Source organism: Protopterus annectens, chromosome 8.part1 (assembly GCF_019279795.1).
Source record: "Protopterus annectens isolate FY-2018-M chromosome 8.part1, PAN1.0, whole genome shotgun sequence".
NCBI lineage: Eukaryota > Metazoa > Chordata > Ceratodontiformes > Protopteridae > Protopterus > Protopterus annectens.
In genome coordinates, this window is record NC_056742.1 from 135,145,702 (window position 1) to 135,167,371 (window position 21,670).

The window sequence follows — 21,670 nt, forward strand, 5'->3', positions numbered from 1 at the left end:
TCTCACTGGTGAGGTCAGATCACTAAGCTGTCTCCTCCTAAATAATAATCAACTTGCAAACCCCAGCCAAACCAGTAACACTTAGAAACTATTCTAAAGAAACTACATCCTATTAAGCAACAGTTTGCCAAATTTCAGTGCCCCCTCCAAACTCAGAATTCACAGCAACCTATGCAGAATTATTCGCAGAAACCCTGTACAACCCAGTAAATGGCTGCATAGAGACTGCTGTACCTACCAGATGTTAGCCCATAACAAACACCAAAAGCATATCATACTGGTGGAATCCTAACTTTAACAGTATATATAACAAAAGGAAAAAAGTCATGGCAAAAATCAGAAAGAACAACTCTAATAATGACAAGAGCTCACTGATTAAATTAAACAAGAAACTAATAGGACTAATTAAGTCCAACAAGGCCAACTACAAGGTCAGGATAGCCTCTCAAGCTAAGGACAATCACAGTGCCTTCAGTTATGTCCAAAATCTTCAGTTCAACACACAGCAGTGTGCTGAGCTGGTGATAAATAGCACCCCATTGTCTGAGCAGGGTGATATAGTGAATCTGCTGGCTAGCAAATTGAGCTCTAACTTCACCACCCCCACTTCTCCAACCACCTACCAATGTGAAACCTCCTTCTAGCATGATCCCCCCAACTATCAGCAGGGAGCAGGTCTTGCTATTACTCGCTAAGGCCAACAATGCTGCCTCAATGGCCTCAACAACATTCCTTGCTGACTTCTAAATAGTTTAAAACATGACCTATCAGGACCACTTGAGGCACTTTTCAATGACAGTATCAAAACAGGCTAAGTACCAAGTGAATGGAGGTCTGCAATGGTTGTCCCTCTTCACAAGGACGGTCCATCAACTTACCCTGGAAACTACAGACCCATCAGTCTGACAAGTCTAATATGCAAAGCTATGGAATGAATTATTATGGAAATGATCAACAAAGACAATGGCAACCTACACACACTGGACCCATCCCAGCTTGACTTTGTCAAGGGAAGGTACTGCCTACTTAACCTAGTAGATTTCTTTGGCAGAGTTCCAAGCCAATGGAGGAAAATGGTGCATACTGCCTACCTCGACTGGACCAAGGCATTCAACATGATACCTCACTTGGGTATTGTTCACAAACTCACCAGACTAGACATAAATCCCTATATAACTCAATGGATTGACAACTAGCTCACAGATAGGACCCAAGAAGTCAGGACTAGTAAGAACATCTCCAATAAGAGACCAGTAACCAACAGAGTACTTTAGGGCTCCGTGCTGGGCCAATACCTGTTTGATATCTACTTCTCAGAAGTCAAGACTAATGTCAAGGGCCTCTGACTCACCAAGCTCACAGATAACTGTAAAGTGGAGCTATCATAGATTCCCCCATGACACTAACATCCAGCAAGAGGCCCTAACACAGACAAATGACTGATGCCAAGACCATAGATTAAAACTCAATGCCAAGAATTGTATCATAGTGTCATTTGGGACAATGTTCACCCAGGTTAATTACTCCATTGATAAGACATCCCTAAGAGATAGCCCGGTAGTTAGGAATTTGGATGCATATGCAGACAGTAATCTGGCCTTCAACTAAAATGTAGCCAAGATAGTAAGAAAATCATTATATGTCTCCCAACTTATAAATAAGGATATGGCATCCAGGTCCAAGGAAGTTATAGTGCCACTCTAGTCAGTCCTTATCAGATCCATCATTGAGTACAATGCCCTCTTCGGCATGTGCCTGCCAGGCATTTACAACAGCTGGAATGCCCGCACAGGTTCCTCACTAAGAGAATCCAGGATATTAACAGACTGTCCTACACAGATCACTTTAAGGACCTATCTCTATACCCAGTCTCCTACAGACTACTGAGATGTGGTCTTTGCCTTGCATACAAGGCATCCTCAGATCTAGCATTGATGGATCTTTTGCACATCCAAAAAAAGAACAGCAACAGAAACACTAGATCCAATGATTTAAACTTTGCTAACGACATAAGTAGAACATGCTGGTGAGACCGATATATCTCTCAAAGGATCCCTGTGCTATGGAATAGGCTCCCCATACATGTGAAGCAGAGTTCCTCCATGACTCTTTTCAAATATTACTTAACCATTAGATAAAAAAACATAAATTTACCCCTGCTCTGGCTCCTATGTCTCTGATGAACACAGACCGACAGTAAGTAAATATACGCTAACTTAGTCCCCCACAAAACCCTTAGGTAAACCTAACTAACATATCCCTCTGAATAGACACCCAAGGTACACAGGGGCACAATTGGGTTGTCTGTGTGGCTAGGCTTATAAAGGCCCTGGTGGTCATTAGCGTAGGATAAACCTATGAATGTTATTGAGTGAGAAAATGCACTCTGATGTTTATAAAATGCCTGGATGTTGCAGTGACATCGGAGTACATTACATTATGTATTCAGGTACAGTGGTGAAACCATCTGCATGGGGTACCTGGAACTTTGCCCTTTTCTCAAATAAATCCAGAGTTAAAATTCTGTTTTGAAATCCTTGTTTTTGAACTTGAACAGAATTCAGATTTATATCATTTGTATTGTTTTCACAGAACTAGAACAGACTGCAGGGAATGTTCAGTAAACAGTTATAGATAGAAAAAAATAAATGTGCTAAAAGTTATTTTCATGACAGCCCATTCAAGTTTTGATAAGCTGAAGAATCCATTTTGCCAGAAGCATATACACAATGAGCGCTTTAAAGCAATTCAAAAGACTTAAATACTTTAGAACAAATATGATGAGGTGTATTGAAAAGTATGTTGAATAGCTGCAAAAGTGAAGGTGTCAGGGTTATATAGCACTTAAGCAGATAAATCAGGCTACTGAAACAGACAGCAGCATCATTTATTTATTTATTTATGTATTTTATTTTACATTTGTTAACCGGGGGTGTCTGACTGAGCCGAAAAGGCCCTTTTTCAGCAGAGGCCCGGGGAGAAAAGCTCCACAAAGAAAAATTACAGACACATTTAGTTATTTAGACATAATCAGTATACACACAAATTACAAGAGACATGTTTTTACAGTGGCATGCGGTACAAACAGTTACAGTGGAGAGAACAATCAAAAAATATATTAATTTTAAAAATAAAGGTAAGTAATAGATTTGTGGTGTACAGCTGAACTTTGGAATGTAGGTAGAATACATACATAGTACACAGGTACATCATACTCTTTAAATTTGTGTGTAGTTAATAACTTTAAAGCAGGATAATGTGTAAATTATAGTCTAGCAGCAGATTTCTTAAGTTTATAACTTGGTTGGTATTCATTCAAGTGCAAGCGGGCTGAATTTTTTTAAATTTTATTTGCATTATTTGTTTACTTAATACCCCTGTCTAGACTCTTCAAAATCTATTTGCAAGGACTTAGCACTTAACAGTCAGCAGTTCTTGTTCTGTCTTACGAAGTGCTTCAATTATGTATGATTACAAACAGTTATTGGCTGTTTAAAATGAACTGGCAGTTAAGGAAAACATTACATATGGCTTAAATAAAATACCTAGCAAATAGCCATTACCTTTTTCAAGTTTTCTGTACAAGCATTGGCCATCCTAACTTTAACTGGTAAAAAGCATGAAAACTTCAAAGTGCTCTTGAGTTGTATAATGCTGCAGTTTTGAAAACAGTAGTATAAATTAATCCAGCAGTTGTTTAGTACCAGTTTTTTAAGAGGTAGGCATTCAAGTCTAAGAAGGTTGCAGTTTCAGAGAATTTATTTTTAAATGTATATGAAAAGTTGTCTGATAATAGCGTGGGAGGAAAGGTAACAGAGTGTGAGTGTGAGGGGTCAGTTTTCAGAAGTAACAAAATAAGAACAGCACCCTAAAATATTAGACTGTGGTGGTTGCTACTGTTCAACAGTGTGCCACAGTTTTGAGCAGTGACAGTATGAGATTTAACACAGCTGGAGAGAATACTGGAATGAAGAACCAAGGGACAATGTGGTGAGACAAATGTTGCAAAAGAGAGAAGTGTTGTGGCAGCTATTGTTCTCCTCAGATTTTTATGTGCTGTCATCTTAAATGAAAGGGTTATTTAGTATTTATTTATTTATTTATTTAAGGTGAGTGCAGATGATTAGTTACTTTGGAAAGACAGGATAGTAAGCCGGGACCTATTTGGTAGCTTGTTTATTGCAGATGGGGAATTTAAAGGACTAATAACTTGCTATCCCCTTTCATGTACCTCTGCTAGTGGTGTGCTACAGCTGGATATAAAAGAACATTTTAACTGAATTTTAAGAAGAAAAATAAACATTAAGGCTGTATTTCCAGGCTATTGCAGCAGTACGAAACACACCTATGCCTAGTGTAAAGCTAAATACGCCTCCTCACCACAGCTAAAGCGGCTCTGCAAGACTATTTATCTTGTTAATGCTGTATCTCCAGGCTACTGAAGCAGTATGGAACACACCTATCCCTAATCTGAAGCTAAATATGAATCCTGAATGCAACTAAAGCTGCTCTGCAAGAATATCTGCCTTGCTAATGCTTTATCTCCAGGCTACTGCAGCAGTACAGAGCACAACTATCCCTAATCTGAAGCTAAATATGCATCCTTAATGGAGCTAAAGTGGCTCTGAAAGAATATCTACCTTGTTAATGCTGTATCTCCAGGCTACTGCAGCAGTATGGAACACACCTATCCCTAGTCTAAAGCTAAATACGCCTCCACAATGCAGCTAAAGTAGCTCTGCAAGAATATATACCTTGTTAATGTATGTTAACTCCTCACAAATCTTCTTCTTCTTCTTTCAGCTTTTTCCGGTTAGTGGTTGCCACAGCGGATCACATGTCCGCTCATGATTGGCAGTGGAGTTTTACAGTGTCGAGTTGGCAGCCCGGTGCCCAACCTTCCACAGAAGGCACACACACGCACTCATACCTAAGGACAATTTAGAGTGTCCAATCCACCTACAGCATGTCTTTGGGATGTGGGAGGAAACTGGAGCAGCCGGAGGAAACCCATGCAACCACAGGGAGGACATGCAGACTCCACACAGAAGGCACCCCAGCCGAGGATCGAACCAGAGAACCTCTTGATGTGAGGCGACAACGCTAACCGCTGCACCACAGTGGCCGCCCTGTTAACTCCTCGCAAATACCTGCTATTATTCTGTGTGTTTAACAGCTGCAAGCACACCACCTAGCCTAACCTTCTTGTTAATGTATGTTAACTCCTCACATATACTTGCCATTATTCTGTGTGTTTAACAGCTGCAAGCACACCACCTAGCCTAACCTAAACTCCTGCTGTTTCCTCCACCCTTCCCTATTCTCTAATGTTTCCTCTTAGCAGCTATCCTATCCCAACACTACTTTGATCTCCTGGTATCTGTATTGTTTCTCCTGGCCCAGTGACAGTCACATATACCATCTGTAATTATTTAGTGCAAGTCAAAAGATATCAGTAGCATCTCTCTGCTAATACACACGGCTACATTGAGTGATAGTAGCCCAGCTCCATTGACCCTCGCTACACACGGGCTCACTTGACTCCCCTACCCCACCCCATACCCCTACACTTATGCTTACATAAGCTCCACTCTATCTTCCTAACACCTAACAACCTCCTTACTCCACCCCTTATACTCCACACAGAAAGTAGCTCATTCCTTACTAACAAACATGCACCACTATCCCATAATAAAACTCTTAGCCACAATGACGTCCATATTAATAGTACTTAAACACACATCACTTCCACAACTTACCCCCAAAATAGTTAACCCCACTGATACATATTCTTCCAATTACCAAACACCATCACAGCTTCAGGTAAATCTCCCCTCAACTATTTCTGTATAACTCACCTTATTACTCAGTCCTTAAACTCCTGGACTATGCACATAAAAAACCCTATCTCATACCTCTTACATCCATCCCCCTCCAAAAAACTGAACAACATATACTCCTATCTAATCTCTCTACTGTCACAATGTGGTGATATCCACCCTAACCCTGGCCCCATCACTAATCATTCATACAAAGCACCCCACAAAAAATTAAACTTTATGACCCTCAACATCAGAAGCCTAGGCAACAAAATATCCTCCCTTCATGCCTGCATAGAGCAGTACAAGCCTCACATACTAGCCCTTACTGGAACCTGGCTAAAGTCTAACATACCTGACTCTGAATTACTAACTCCCAACTACAGCATACTCGGATCTAATAGAACCCATAAGAAAGGTGGAGGCATAGCATTACTCTATCCTGACAACTTTAATATCATACCATACATAAATGATACCCCTACATTTGCCTCAGCAGAATCGCTAACATCCCTCATAAACCTGAATACTACAAAGAGAATCTGAATAATTATTCTCTACATCCCCCTAGGCCATAACACTTCTGTTCTAGAAGACATACTCTCCTGGGCCACCCAAACATTTCAACATGAAACAATAATTTTAGGAGACATCAGCATATACTGGCAAACTATCACATTCCAACTACCCATTAATAGCATCAACCTATATGTCTTTCTCAACTCATCTCTTGCCCTACTAGATACAACAAACACTACACTCAACAGTCTGCCTTAGAATGGATACTGGTATCACACCCTTCTAGCTTTACCAATGCTGGTACATATCCAAATTCCCTTAGTAATCACCTACTTGCTTTTGCCAATCGTGTAAACACTCAAGCTCCAAAATCTCACACTCTAAAATATGTTCATAATCTCACTAACTTCTCTAAAGACAGGTTTAATGATCTACTTCTTAAAATAAACTGGTCACCACTAAAGGTAATGCCACTAGATGAGGCAGTACACTACTTTAATAACTGCTTCCTAAAACTACTACATACCTTAGCTCCAGTTTGCACCAAAATAAATCAAAAACAATCCCATCCCCTGGCTAACTAAGGAATGTAAAAACCTAATGAAAAACAGGGATTCAGCCTTGGCTCTATGGAAACAAAGCAAAAAAAGAACATCTAATTACCTTCAAGCAGCTATGTAACCAAGCAAAAACACAAGTCATCAAAGATAAACAGCTATATTATAGTCACATACAGCAGCAACATAAAACCAATCCAAAAAAGGTTCTGGTCCATTATCACAACTCTGCTCCACCCTGGACCTAAAAAGGAATCTAAGATTTTACTCAATGCCCCTCCTTCTCAAATTGCTGAAGATTTTAACGTCCAATGCATAAAATCTATAGCTGATCTTATCACTAAAACCACCAACACTTGCCTCTCTTCCTCTCTATCTACCCCTAATACTGCCCATTCACCTGTCCCAGATCCTCCTTACTTTCAAAGCATGGGACCCCCTCTTGAGAACCATCCCACTTTCTCGCTTCAGCCAATACCTATAAGCTTCATAAATAGATTACTACACAAACTCAAACTCTGCTCTATCTCCGCTGACAACATCCCTCTTACCTAAAATTAGCAGCTGACTCCATAGCATACCCAGTCAGCATCTTTATCAATTGAGACATATCTAAATCCAAAGTACCTAACATCTGGAAAAAGTCCCATATCATCCCCATTCACAAAGGAGGTAACTCCACTAAACTTACAAACTTTCGACCCATAGCCATACTTTCTCCCATCTCTAAAATACTGGAAAAATTTACTCATCTTCAACTCATGAAATACTTACAACATACCAACCGCCTTACAAACACAAAACATGGTTTTCATCCCAGCCACAGCACAACAGCCCTCCTAGCCTTCACCAAATATGTAAACAGAGCTAGAGACACAGATTACTATGTGTCTGCTCTATTTCCTGACCTCTCAAAGGCATTTGATACCGTGTTACACTCTTTACTCTTGAACAAGCTCTCTAACCTCTGAGTTACCCCACCTACACTAAAATGGTTCCATAATTACTTACACAATAGAAAACAAGCAGTAGAATGGTCAAATGTATTCTCCCCCTTTCTATTAAACCCCACCAGAGTCCCACAAGGATCCCTGCTAGGGCTCCTACTTTTCTAATATCTTTACCTCTGTTCTGAATCTACTGGAGGAATATTCATACAATGTGCTGATGATTCCATAATAATCTGTACCTGTCACATACTGCCCCAGCTTCTCTCTGATACTCAAAAAACTTTTTCTGCTGTTGAATCCTGGCTTACTAACTGCCAGCTATTCCTCAACCTCAAAAAAAGTAAGTTGCTTCTTTTTAGCCAAAAAACTGTACTACTGATCTAAGCTACTTCAAAATTCTCTCTGCTGATAACACCACCATTGAAATTGTCCACCACAGCAAGCTACTAGGCGTGGTCATAGATGATCACCTATGATTTGAACTCCACATTTAACAAAACAGAAGGAAAACCTACCAGAAACATGGCAAACTATACAGAAATAAATGCACCCTAACCGCTTCTTCTAAAATCACTCTCACCAAATCTTTCCTTCTGCCCTCCCTCCTTTATGGTGCACCAATACTTACTAATTTACAGAGCTCCTCTAAATCCATAATGGAACAGTGTTATAATAAAGCGGCCAAGTTTGCCGCCAACCCAAAAACTAGAACCCACCACTGCTCATCACTAAAAAAACTAAACTGGATAGAATTTCCCAACTACTTAAATTCCACACCATTGTCAAAAAAAACCCTAGCCTGTCCAGCACGAAAGACCATCATTAAACCTTATAACCCAAACAGAATACCCAGGTCTACAGAAAAAGAGCTTCTTACTATATCCAAACCCCCCAAGATAGCTGGACAAAGCCTCTACTCCCACTATGTTGCAAAAGTATGGAACTTACTACATCTTACTGTGAGAACTACAACTAACCTACCTGCTTTTAAAACTGTACTGAGACAACCAACACATGATTAACCCCTGGCCATGCCCACGTTACTGATCCAGGCTAATCTTTTCTCCAGATCAGACCAGACTTACTCTCTTTTTCACTCTCTCTATATCTGTACTCCATCTCTTTATATCATTTACTTATATATCTTGTAATATTATGTGTCATTTACCTATATCTTGTAATATTGTGTTTTTGTTGTTCTACTTTATAACAATGTACCTTCTTACTTATAGGTTCATAGGTAGGTACTAGGCTATTAGCCTTAGGGCCTATATAAGCCTAACCAAAAAGGTACCCTGGCTTTCGTCACCCAAGAAAATTATTTTCCTGTGCCCCTGTCGAGCAGAGCCACAGAAGTGATCCCTGGGGTGAATTTCCTATTTCCCATCCAATCATCAAGATTTTTCTTGAAGAGTGCTAACTTTTGTAATGTTATATTTTCTGTATAAAGTTTTTACATCTCTGTATATAAATGGAGCTTTTCTCCCCAGACCTCCGCTGAAAATGGATTATTTCTGACCCAATCAGACCATCCCAGTAAACAAATGTCAAATAAATAATAAATAATAAACAAATAAAGAATTACTGGTATGGTCTAAATTATTAAATAGGCTACCTGTTGATGGGAAGTAGCATACTGGAGCATTCATTAGGCAGTCTGACGTAGAGAATGACACACAATAAAAATTATCCCAGATAGATAAAGGTCATAAAATGTACAATACAAAATCCACAGTAATAACTACAAATGACCACCATGGCTCAGGTGTAGAAAATAATTTAATAATAACCAGAAAATCAATACAAAACAGAGGTAAACACTTTTGCAGCACATAGCTGCTTCATCAGACCATAAAAATAACCCTAAAACATCTGTTCCATAAAAATGATCCAACAGCCAATCAACACAAAGAAACTAATCATATGATTAAGCCATTCATAAAAACAATGTAAAAGCAAAGAAAATTACCAATAATTTCAATGAGCAAAATCTCTCTTGAGCACTGGTTTAAGGGATACACTCCCATTTAGACCTGGTTGTCTATTCGCTTTTAAAGCAACAATCCATTTTAATTCACTGCATTCCGTTCTATGTTCTATTGCTAATGTCTCCACCCCTCCAATTTTCTCTAATCATCTCCAAAACTTCAGACTTAAACATATGATCAAGACCGCATTCTGAGGCATGGTATGCCTAGAGCAATGGTCAATTTACCATTCCTTATATCACCAATATGCTCTAATATTCTTTCCCACAATGTCCGATTCATCTTGCCAATGTAATAACACTCACAGATTGAACAGCATGCATAATAAATAGCATTTTTGTCTTACACTCAGCATAGAAATGTAGATCAACTTTAAAATCTGCAGCAGTACTTGAATACAGGTAGTGCTCAAAATACACCTACAGACGGAGCAAATCTGACAGGGAAACGTCCTGTGTGTCAAACGAGGGAATAGGCTGCAACAGATGTTCCCTGTCGCACAACTGCCACTTCAGAGAGATTGTTCTTAGAAGTGAATTTGAGGGTGGGACTTAACACATTAGCCACATCTTCATCTGCCATAAGATGCTTCCAGTTCTGCGGCTGTAACCTCTACTTTTCCACTTGCTGAACCTTTTCCTATTGAGAAGGACTTTCGGAAAGGACATTCAAGGAGCAGGTCCAGGAGGGGGAGTGTGCAGTCAATTACCAGGGGCAACATGACAACACAGAGCAGGAATGGGGTAACTTGATTTTTAATATCTCTTCATATAGCTTGACTTCTCAAAATGACACAAAAAAACAATAAGAAACTTAAGGATAGAATCAGCGCACATATGTCAGATATAAAAAGGAAAGTTTTGACTAATGCTTTAGCAAAACATATAGAGAACAACGGTGTAGAGCATAAATTCAAATTCAGGATTTTACAAGTAATATCCAGGAATAAAAATGGTGGAGATATGGTGAATAAAACAGAATTAAATGAGTATAGATGGATAAACTATTTTAGGGCTGACCATCCCCCAGGTCTGAATAGTACCATGAGTTTAAAACCTATATTGAAAGATAGGCATAATAACATCTAAAAATTATTTATAGATTAGTAATGTGGCAAATAAATTTTTTTTATGTATTTATGCTTTGTATTTTATATGAGAACCACATTTTATTTATAAATAAGATGCATTTTAGTTAAGCACATATATTTTTTATGTGGGCACTTTAATAGCTTTAATAAGCTCAAAATGTGACATTAATTGGCTGCTATTATGTATTTAAACTCAGAAAGACTGTGTGTTTTTAGATACTATGAAAAGTTTTATTCAAAAGCTTTGTTGTATAATAAAGACAACTGTGGTGGACTTTCAGCTGTTTTTGCTTCTTCATATAGCTTGACTTCTGAGCAGATAAGTCTACTGAATAAAGGTCTCGTTTATACCCACTATAAAGTCTGTTTTAGCAGTATCGATCTTAAAATGTTTGCCTGAAATGTCACTTTGGAGTTAATGTTTCCACACTCTGATATTACAGATAGGAATATTTAAAAAAAAAAATAAGCACCTTTACTCCGGAGTTACATCCAGCAGTTGATGCCTTTGTTACTTTATGTGAACATGAGTTGAGACAATAGATGCAGAACCAGCATAACACCACTTTTATAATCTTAGTGCTGAGCGGTTAGCTCTTAAAGAATTACGTGAAATTATGTCTATTGAGATTAGACCGCTGATAAGGGGGCAGGATCATATTAATGGATAAGCAACATTACTTATTCAAAATGTTGGACATGCTATCTGATAATACAATTTACATGCCTCTATGTAAATTTCAGGTGTATGGCCTGATTAAGAAAGTGGATTTTTATTTATATGATCTCTTGATGACTGGCATTATTAACCAAAAACTGTATGATTACTTTTGTGTTGAACATCCTTTAATTTCTATCCTTTATGTGTGTATGTGCATAAGGACAACAAAGATCCACCAATGCGTCCTGTTATTTCTAGTAAAGGGTGGGCGACTGAACCTCTCTCTATACATGTCCAGAGAATGTTACACCATTATAGATACTATACCAAGTGTTTTGAAAGACACTAAGTCCTTTCTTTGTGATTTGTTTGCTTGGTATAAGAACTTGGAGGACAGATGTGGTCTACTTCTTGTTACTTTGGACATTACGTCTCTTTTCACCATTATCCTTAACGGTTTAGGTATTGCATCTATATCACATAATCGTAGTCTTAAAACATCGAATCTGATATGGCCGAGACTGTTTTAAAACTTCAAATATGTAAAAAAAAAACAAAAAATAAAGAAATAACTTACCTAAACATTTCAAGCAGGGGGCAAGTCCCTCTGTACCACCCACATGGGGGGCTGCACCCCCCACACCCCCGCTACTTAAATATACCAACTCCAAGATCACACTACAGTGCAGTAAAGGGAAATCTTCCCTTATGGAAATTTCCGTTAAAACCTTCGATGTTTCAAAACTTCGATGATATAGGTTCATATGTTCATAGGTAGGTACTAGGCTATCTGCCCAAAGGCATTTATAAGCCTAGCCAGAATGTGTTGGCTTTTGCCGCCCCCTTAGATTAGTTCCCTGTGACTCTGTCCAGCAGAGCCATTGAAGTGATCCCTGGGATAAACTTTCTGTTTCCCATCCTCTCGTCAAGTTTCTCTTGAAGAGGGTTAGCAAGGAGCTCTGCCTAATGTAGATTGGAATCTTGTTCCAGAGCATGGGAAGTCTCTGGGACAGGAATCTATCCCTCCAGCATGTCATATTTATTGTTGTGGTGAGGTTTAGATCCCTGGAGCATGTGGCTTGAGGGGATACAGTTTTCTTTAGGTGGAGCATGTCCATCAATTCTGGGTTGGACATGGCCTTGTATGTCAGGCAGAGATTACCTCTGAGTAGGCGGTATGCAACCGAGTACAGCTGGAGTTTCTTCAGTCGAGCTGCATAGGGCATCTGCTTGAGGCCAGTGATCCTCTTGGCGAGGTACTTCTGTGGTCTTTCCAGTTGTTGCAGGTGTCTTGTAAGGTACATCCCAAATGGGGCATTGTACTCTATGATGGGTCTCATGAGTGATGCATAGAGGGGCCCAATGACCTCTTTCGATCTGGATGCAAACCCTTTTGTGATTAGGTGGGCCACATAGAAGGATTTTCTAACCACTTTGGCAATGTGATTATCAAAGGAGAGGTTACTATCTACTTGGGTCCTCAGATCCCTTATTACATCTTCTGTATTTAGGGGGCTACCACCTATGTGGTAGTTTGTGGGTACTTTGTTTTTTCCAAAGGGGATGACTATGCACTATTTGGCATTTAGCTTGAGGCCATGGTTTTGACACCAGGTATGTGTCTCAGTGAGACCCTTTTGGAGGATGTCTGTGTCAGCCGGAGAGTCAATTATAGCCCCTAGTTTGCAGTCGTCTGTGAACTTGGTCATCCATAGTCCTCCTGTGCTTGCCTGTACCTCTGAGAAGTATATGCTGAACAAGAGGGGTCCTAGGACTAAGCCTTGGGGAATGCCACGTGTAACCGGTTTAGAGTCAGACCTAGCTCCCGCAACTCTTACCATGTGGGTTCTGTCCGTGAGCCAGTTGGCAACCTATCTCATGATGTAGGGGTTTATGTTCAGGCTGGTGAGCTTGTCTATAATACCTGAGTGGGGAATGCTGTCATAGGCCTTTGCAAGGTCTAGGTAGGCTGTGTGGACCACCTTTTCCTTGTCTATAGCCTTGGTAACTGTCTCAAAGAAGTCCACCAGGTTTAGGAGGCATGATCTGCCCTTAACAAAGCTTAACTGAGTACGGTCCAGTGTTTGGAGGTTTCCAATGTCTCTGTTAATGAGATCTATGATGATGCACTCCATAACTTTGCAGACCAAGCTAGTCAGGCTTATAGGGCAATAGTTTCTGGGGTCCGTTGTGGCTCCACCTTTGTGGAGTGGAATAATAACCGTTGCTGTGCGCCATGCTGTGGGCATGTAGCCTGTGGAGAGGCTGGGTTTAAACAGTGTGTTTAGGTGAGGGGTTAGTTCATCTTTGAGCTCATGTAGGACACAGCCTGGGACACTGTCTGGTCCCATTGATGCTGTGTTTTTGGCTTTGGAGAGGGCTGTTTTAACCTGAGTGTCTGTGATTTCTGGGGCACTACATTCTTCTGGTATAGTTATTGGCCCTTTTGGGGAGTGGGTGGGGGGTGATGTTTGCACTGAACCTGTCTGCCAGGATACTGGCTATATTGGTCAGTTCAGTGTATTTTGTGCCATTTTGCACTAACTCCGAGCAGATCTGAGAATTGCCACTTAGATTCTTGACATAGCTAAAGAATGCCTTGTGGTTATCTTTGGAGTCCATGGCAATTTTTCTTTCGAAGCTAGCCTTGGATGATTTTATGAGGGAATGCAGTTTCTTGCTGATACTGATCAGGGATGTCTTCCCTTCTTGGGATTTTACTCTTTTCTGTACTAGTTTCCTCCTTCTATTGTATAGCTTGTTTATGGCAGGGGTCCACCAGACTGGTTTCCTTTTCTTGGAGGAGTGAGTCTTGGGTTTTGTTTGGGATAGTATGACCCATGCATTCTTGTAGGTGCCTGTAGAGTACATTAGTAAAGGATTTTGCAGCTTGGACAGCGTTATCCTTTAGCTTAGGGGCTTTGAATCTTCCCACCTCGTTCTTAAGTAACGTGAAGTTTGCTTTTGAAAAGTTTTTCATGGTGGTTTCTTTGACCGGGGATGGTGGCGGAATGTGGATAACCAGAGAGATTAGTTTATGGTCAGATCTAACCAGCGAGGGGTTCACCTCCAGTGTGGAACACCGGTCGCCCATGTTGGTGATGACCGGGTCCAATATGTTGTCACCTCTGGTGAGGATGATGACCAGTTGATCCAGGGTGTTTGAGTTTATAAATTCTAGGAAATGTTGGGCAAGAGAGTTTGTACTTGAGTAGTTCTCCCAGTTAATGTTTGGGTAATTGAAATCACCGAATATCAGGGTGTTTGGTAGGACCTTTATGTTTCCCAGTGTTTCCAGGAATGCGGAGTGGGGGTCCTGGGACATGGTGGGTGATTTGTAGCAAGCTATAATTTGAATAGCAGTTTTGCCCATTGTTAGTTGCATGAGGATGATCTCTGAAGCATGGTGCTGTGCCACTAACCTGGAGGTGTGGCTATCCTTGATGAATATGGATACTCCCCCACCTTTTGTATTTCGGTCCGGGTTTTGTGGCTGAAATGTATGGTATGAGTTGTAGCTGGGGTGCTCTCTGGAGCCTTAAACCAGGTTTCTGTTACTGCACATATATCGATTTTCTCCATACCGAGGAGTGCCTCGAGTGCATGCCTTTTCAGGTTTAGACTTCTGGCATTGAGTATCATTACCCTCAGTTTTTTGTTACTTGTGCTATTTATGGCACTGGGTTTGTCTTTTGAGCCTTGCCTAAAAAAGGCACTATGGAGGTGGAAAGAGCCTTGGCCAGTATTCAAAAGCCTAAGGGTGGCAGGTGCAAGCCATCTCTAGCAAAGCAGTGTGGCTTGTCAAGCATGTCATCCCAGGCTGACAGACACTGGATCCTCTTTGAATGACACTAGAAGCTTAGCCAATTGTTGAAATTGATAATTTTTTCTCTATACCGTGGTATCATTCTTGGTGAGGGCAGGATGCTACTCAGGGTCAGGGTCATACCGGCCTGGGTTACATGATCAGAGAGCTCCTCCATGTCTTTTTTCATGTAGTCCAGGGAGGTACGGCTCAGGTCATTCACACCAACATGGACAATGACAGAGTCATATTTGTACTTGTTCTGGAGTGACCTGAGTGCTTGTGTTATGTGGCGGATCCTGGCACCCGACAGGCAGCTAACAGTAACCTTCTCCTTGTTCAGCCTAGTGAGTGGGACGTCAGTGTGCCTGACTATAGAGTCACCTATTACTAGTGTGTTGGGTATGTTATTTTACCTTAAGGGCGGTGATTGTGTGGCACACTGGTTTTATGAAGTATGTGTTTCATGGTTTCTGTTGGGGGGGGGTGGAGGTTGCTTGGATGTTTGCTTTGGAAGTCTCTGTTGCTTCTGCAGATTTTTATTTAGAGCTTCTGAGTATGTTTTCGTGTATTTATGTGTTGTTTTTGCTGGTGCTGGTTTCATAGGTCTTTGTGAGACTAGTGGTGTGATGCAAGTAATTCCCTTCTCCTCTTGACTGCCTGGTCCAGTCTTGGGTTGAGAGAGCTTAGCCTCCAGTTTGGCTGTATAACTGCATCTCTCGCATGTATTAGTGTTTGGTGGAAGGAGGAGAGGGTTGTCTGTGTACATGAGGCAATTGTAACATTTCCTCAAAATGCCCAGATTCAACAGTTGGACCAGAGAGTACACCTGAAACTGCCCTTTGGACATGCCTGGATAGGTACAGTGAACTGTTTTACTGATTGGCTGGTAAGGCGGAATAGAGAGCCTTGCCCTTCTCTACAGTATAGAGGGGTCCAGTGCTAAGGTTTATTAGTGCTTGCTATGAGTTTTGAGCAAGTGCCGGTATGAGAAGTGAATGGTTTGAGTGCTTAAGTTGAACGTTTGTCTAGTTCCAAAGGAAAAATTGAAGAGTAGACTTTGTGGAGCCGGGAATAGTTATACCCTAGCTAACCGGCACTGCCCGGAGCACAAAACCGCGCAAATGCGGGTTTTATATCAGGGAAATGAAAGAGATAGAAATTAGCCCAAAATGGCCAATAAACTACTAATTTCTGGGCTGAAACCACTCCTCCAGGGACAGGTAGGCTGCTCAAAGCTCCCTCTCTCACAGTGAACAGAGAAACGTCCTTCTATCCAAGTAAGGTATGGGCAAACACAGAAACTTGTAACACAGCCCTGAATTCAGCACTAACCTGAAAACTGGACGATGCTAGCTTAGAAAGGCAAGAAAACAAGTTTTTTTTTGTTGTTTTTTTTCAGAAAATAAAGCAGATACAATAAAAAAAACACTTTAACTGCACAGAAATGGCTATCACACTTGAGTGTGTAGCCTACAACAGTTAAACAGGTAATTTAAACACAAAAACGGCTTTGTTAAAAGTGCAGGCAGTAAAATAAGTACAATATGTAGCTGAAACAAGTTTTTTAAATCACAGAAACTCTAGAAAACCTGTGTTTTAGGTGGAATTAGCTAAAGGCAGCAAGAAAATGCAGAAAATGATACTTAATCACTCCAAAGTCTCTCTTTTGTCTCTGCTGCTGTAGAACTCTGCAGGGAACCAGGCAGGAGATTGCTGAGCTGTATACTAGCACAAAAACCTTGCAAATGTGGGTTTTATAGTAGGGAAATTAAAGAGATAGAAATTAGCCCAAAATAGCCAATAAACTACTAATTTCTGGGCTGAAACCACTCCTCCAGGGACAGATAGGCTGCTCAAAGCTCCCTCTCTTACAGTGAACAAAGCAACTTCCTTCTATCCAAGTAAGGTATGGGCAAACACAGAAACTTGTAACACAGCCCTGAATTCTGCACTAACCTGAAAACTGGACTATACTAGCATAGAAAGGCAGGAAAACAAGTATTTTGTTTTTTTTTTTTTTTTTGTTTTGTTTTTTTCAGAAAATAAAGCAGATACAATCAAAAAAACACTTTAAATGCACAGAAATGGTTATCACACTAGAGTGTGTAGTCTACAACATTTAAGTAATTTAAACACAAAAATTACTTTGTTAAAGTGCAAGCAGTAAAATAAGTACAATATGTAGCTGAAACAAGCTTTTTAAATCACAGAAACTCCAGAAAATTGGCATTTTAGTTGGAATTAGCTAAAGGCAGCAAGAAAATGCAGAAAATGATACTTAATCACTCCAAAGTCTCTCTTTTGTCTCTGCTGCTGTAGAACTCTGCAGGGAACCAGGCAGGAGATTGCTGAGCTGTATACTAGCACAAAAACCTTGCAATATGGTGCGGAACAGATCAGTTTTGAAGTTCTGAAACTTTGACAAATCAATATAGGCCCTAGGTACTGAGTATGTCAGATCATTCTTCTCTACACACAGATCATTGTCTAATAAGTTTTTTTTGATTTGTACATTTTTTGAGTTGATCCTTGAGAATAATGTTTTTATTTTCCATAATGAGTATTATTTAGAAAAGGTTGGAGTCACGGAGGGGACAGTTTCTGCTAACTCATATGCCAACATTGTACTGGCGTGATGGGAAACTGAAATGTGCATAACAATAATCCCTTCAGTGACAATAAATGCTAATATAGATGTTTTGTTGACAATCATTTTATGGTGTGGAGAGGTACTGAAGACAATCTGTATGAGTTTATTGAGTACCTAACCACATTCCTTAGGTTTAGTTATCATTTTTCTCATACTGTCGTTAAGTTTTTAGATGTCTATATTCATATGAATGAGCCAGGGGATTTTAATACTAGGATGTTTAAGAAGCCCTGTAAGTGGAACAATATTTTACATAAAGCAAGCATGCATCCTTGACTTGTCCAGAAATGATCTAAAAGGACAATTTCTTAGGAGTATGTGGCTACAAGATGATGAAAACAGAGCTGAAAGAGCACTGGATGGGATTTATTAATAGGGGTTAATCTAAAGCTTATACTCATAACACTGCTGAATATGTATGCTCTTTAAGAAGTACCAGCGACTGTCTTTCTTTGCTGATTATGTAACTACTCCTGCTTCAGACTTAAATAGTGATTCTAAATCTCGGTTGTTTCTTACATTTCTAGTAACATTAGGCTGTCTGTGACATTGTTAGAAGACACTGGCCTGTGCTTGTGGCAGATGAAGATGTGCCTAATGTGTTAAGTCCCACCCCCAAATTCTCTTTTAAGAACAATCTTTCTCTTAAACGGCAGTTGTGCTACAGGGAACATATGCTGCAGCCTGTTCCCTCATTTGACAGACTGGGGACATTTCCCTGTCAGAGTTGCTCAGCCTGTAGATTTATTTTTAGCACTATTTGTATTACAAGTACTGCTGCAGATTTTATAAGGTAGTGTGGACCCCAACATGTAAGCAGGCATTCCAGAAGCATAAAGAGATTTGGGAAGACCCCCTGTGTTAGCCAGACCAGATTGCAGCAAATAATTGTTTGTGCAGGTGTATGCTTCAAACTATGGGGTGAGGGCTGTACTCAGCTAGGTTTCCTCAGTGGGAGAAGACCACCCATTGGTTTATCTCAGCAGTAGGCTCCAACCCAGGGAGAAATGTTATGCAGCTCTAGAAAATGAATGTCTAGCCATAGTGTGGGCACTGCAGAAACTTTAGCCTAATCTCTATGAAAGGAAATTCACTGTAGTTACAGACCACAATCCCTTAACATGGCTGCATCAAGCCAGCCAGCAAAATACCAAGCTACTAAAGCGGAGCCTAGGGTTACAGGCATACAATATGACAGTGCAGCACCACAGTGCAGTTAGCAATGCCAATTCAGATGGGCTGTCAAGACAGGGAATAGGCTAATGTATTCCCAGATAGCTTAATCCCTACTGTCAGCCTAGCTAGCTGGAATTTTGTAAATAATTATACACCATTTGTGAATATCAACATGATCTATATAAGATGCTTGTGTTACACATGTGTTAGAACTGTATGTCATGTGTATATCAACCTGGTCTGTACAGACATGTATGTTAAAAAAGGTATTTTGTTAAGTACTGAGCTTAAAGATGTATCCACAGTGTGTCCTACTGGAAAAGAACAGAAATGTACATGCACAGTTGTAACTGTTTAAATGTATATATTTTTAAAAGTGGAAAATGGAACACAGGAGGTTAACTTCAGTCCAGCAAAACTTCAGAAAAATAACTGGAATTAAATTATTTCATGGCTAGGCCATAAAAAGATGTTATCTTTCAGTTTCAATGCAGCAAGGAGACACAATGTTTAAAACTAGGAAACTTTCTGTATTTTCTTTAGTGTGAAGTAATTACTAGTTCTGAAATGTGAAGCAATGCAATTGTTTTGACTTCCAACATCTGTCCAAAAAATACAACAATATATCCCTTTTGAAATTAAGACTGTTTGCATCCTGTCTACAGGTGTTCTGTCTGCTTCGTGTGTGGGCCATTACTCCAAATCTGTTTGAAGGTAAGCATCAAGCAAACAAGACAAGCAAAGCTAAACTTGTTTTAGCCTTGTGAGTAGCGTTTATTAGGTTTCATCCTTAAAAGACAAAGGTGGGACTTGAACCCTGATATACAGATGGTACATGTTGTGTGGATCAATGTGTTTAGCAGATGTGCTACGCTACACACACACACACACACACACACACACACACACACACATGCATACACAATGTGTTTCACAGGTGTAGTTGATGTATTCATTATCAAAGAAGCAATTTACATAAGATTTATTGCGTTTATCCATTTTCCATGTTTGTGCTAACCTGAGCACTGCACAAATACTGACATTAGAAAAAAAAAAGAAAAATTCTATAAAATAAACAACACTATAAAATATATAAGAACTGAACTTCGTGACAATAAAAGCATTCAAAAAATAGTAAATCACACCAACAACTCTTGTAGAACTTTAGCGCTTTCATCTTATTTATTATCAAGACTTCTTCCGAAAGACATGTTACATAAAATATATGTTAATATAAATGAAAAATGTTTACATAAGTCTTGGTTTGGACTGTCACACCAATGAACCTTTAAAACACAGTAATTGTGTCTTATCCCTCTTTGCCACAGAAACAGCTTTGCAGTAGAGAATGAAAAGCATTGTGCATACAAGCAAGTCCAAAATCATCCACAATATCAGCAAGACATATGTCACTTGTACACATCTGATTTGTTTGTACACATATTCATTTTAGATGTTGTGTAATGAGTGATCACACAACACTTTATGACTACTGATTTCAGAAATCCAGCTCTGTCTTATCTCTGTATGGTGTTCATTATTCTCTTATCTGTGCAGTAATCTGGGACATGGAGTCTGTAAGACATTTTGTATCACAGTCAAAATGTATGTGGATATTCAATGGCAATACTATACAGTTTTCAACAAACGTAGGTGAGGATAAATTATACTGTAAAATGTGTGCTGTTTACTTATATTTAAAACCGTGACATAATTTTTTCTACACTTTGTAAGTCTAACCGGGCTGACACACCCAGTGGATGTAAGGGAGTCTAAATTGTTGTATTTTCTTTCTCCCTGTCAGTAATCATTCACAGCTGTAATTTATTAGCAACAAACACTGAGGGAGTGCCTGCAGTATGTTTAGATCTGCTACACAGAGCCAGGAATTTTTGATTCAGCAATTTTAATGAGTTCACATCTCATTTGCATCTTCACTGTGCTCAAAGACCTGAATCTACACTATGAAAAGGGAGCCTGAAGGTGAGGAGACTTGTTTATGTGGATAAGAAAATTGCTATTACTTTGGATTTATCCGCACAGATGGCTACTAATCTTGATAAGGTATGTTTGCATTTTTCAGTTATATACTGGATATGCTGAGATGTCACTTAGAAAAATATTTTTATATATGCATTAGCAAATGCTACTTTTACCTGTATGCACTTCTTAGATGGTGTAGGCATTTTAGTCAGAGCATTTTACTTTCTCAATGTACAGCCTTATTAACTTTCAACACAACTGTTTCTCTTTACATTCTTCTATTGTTATTTCAGTGAAATGTAAATGTCCTATATTGTCAATGACACAGGGGTGTTAGCCTTCCAGGATGGCCCATGGACACTTCCAGGGGAGTGCTGGCCACAAATAGAGGTTACTGGGAATTGCATAAAAATGAATGTTCTGTGGTAAATGTGTATGCATGTTTTGGGACAGTTTCTTCGATAGCACT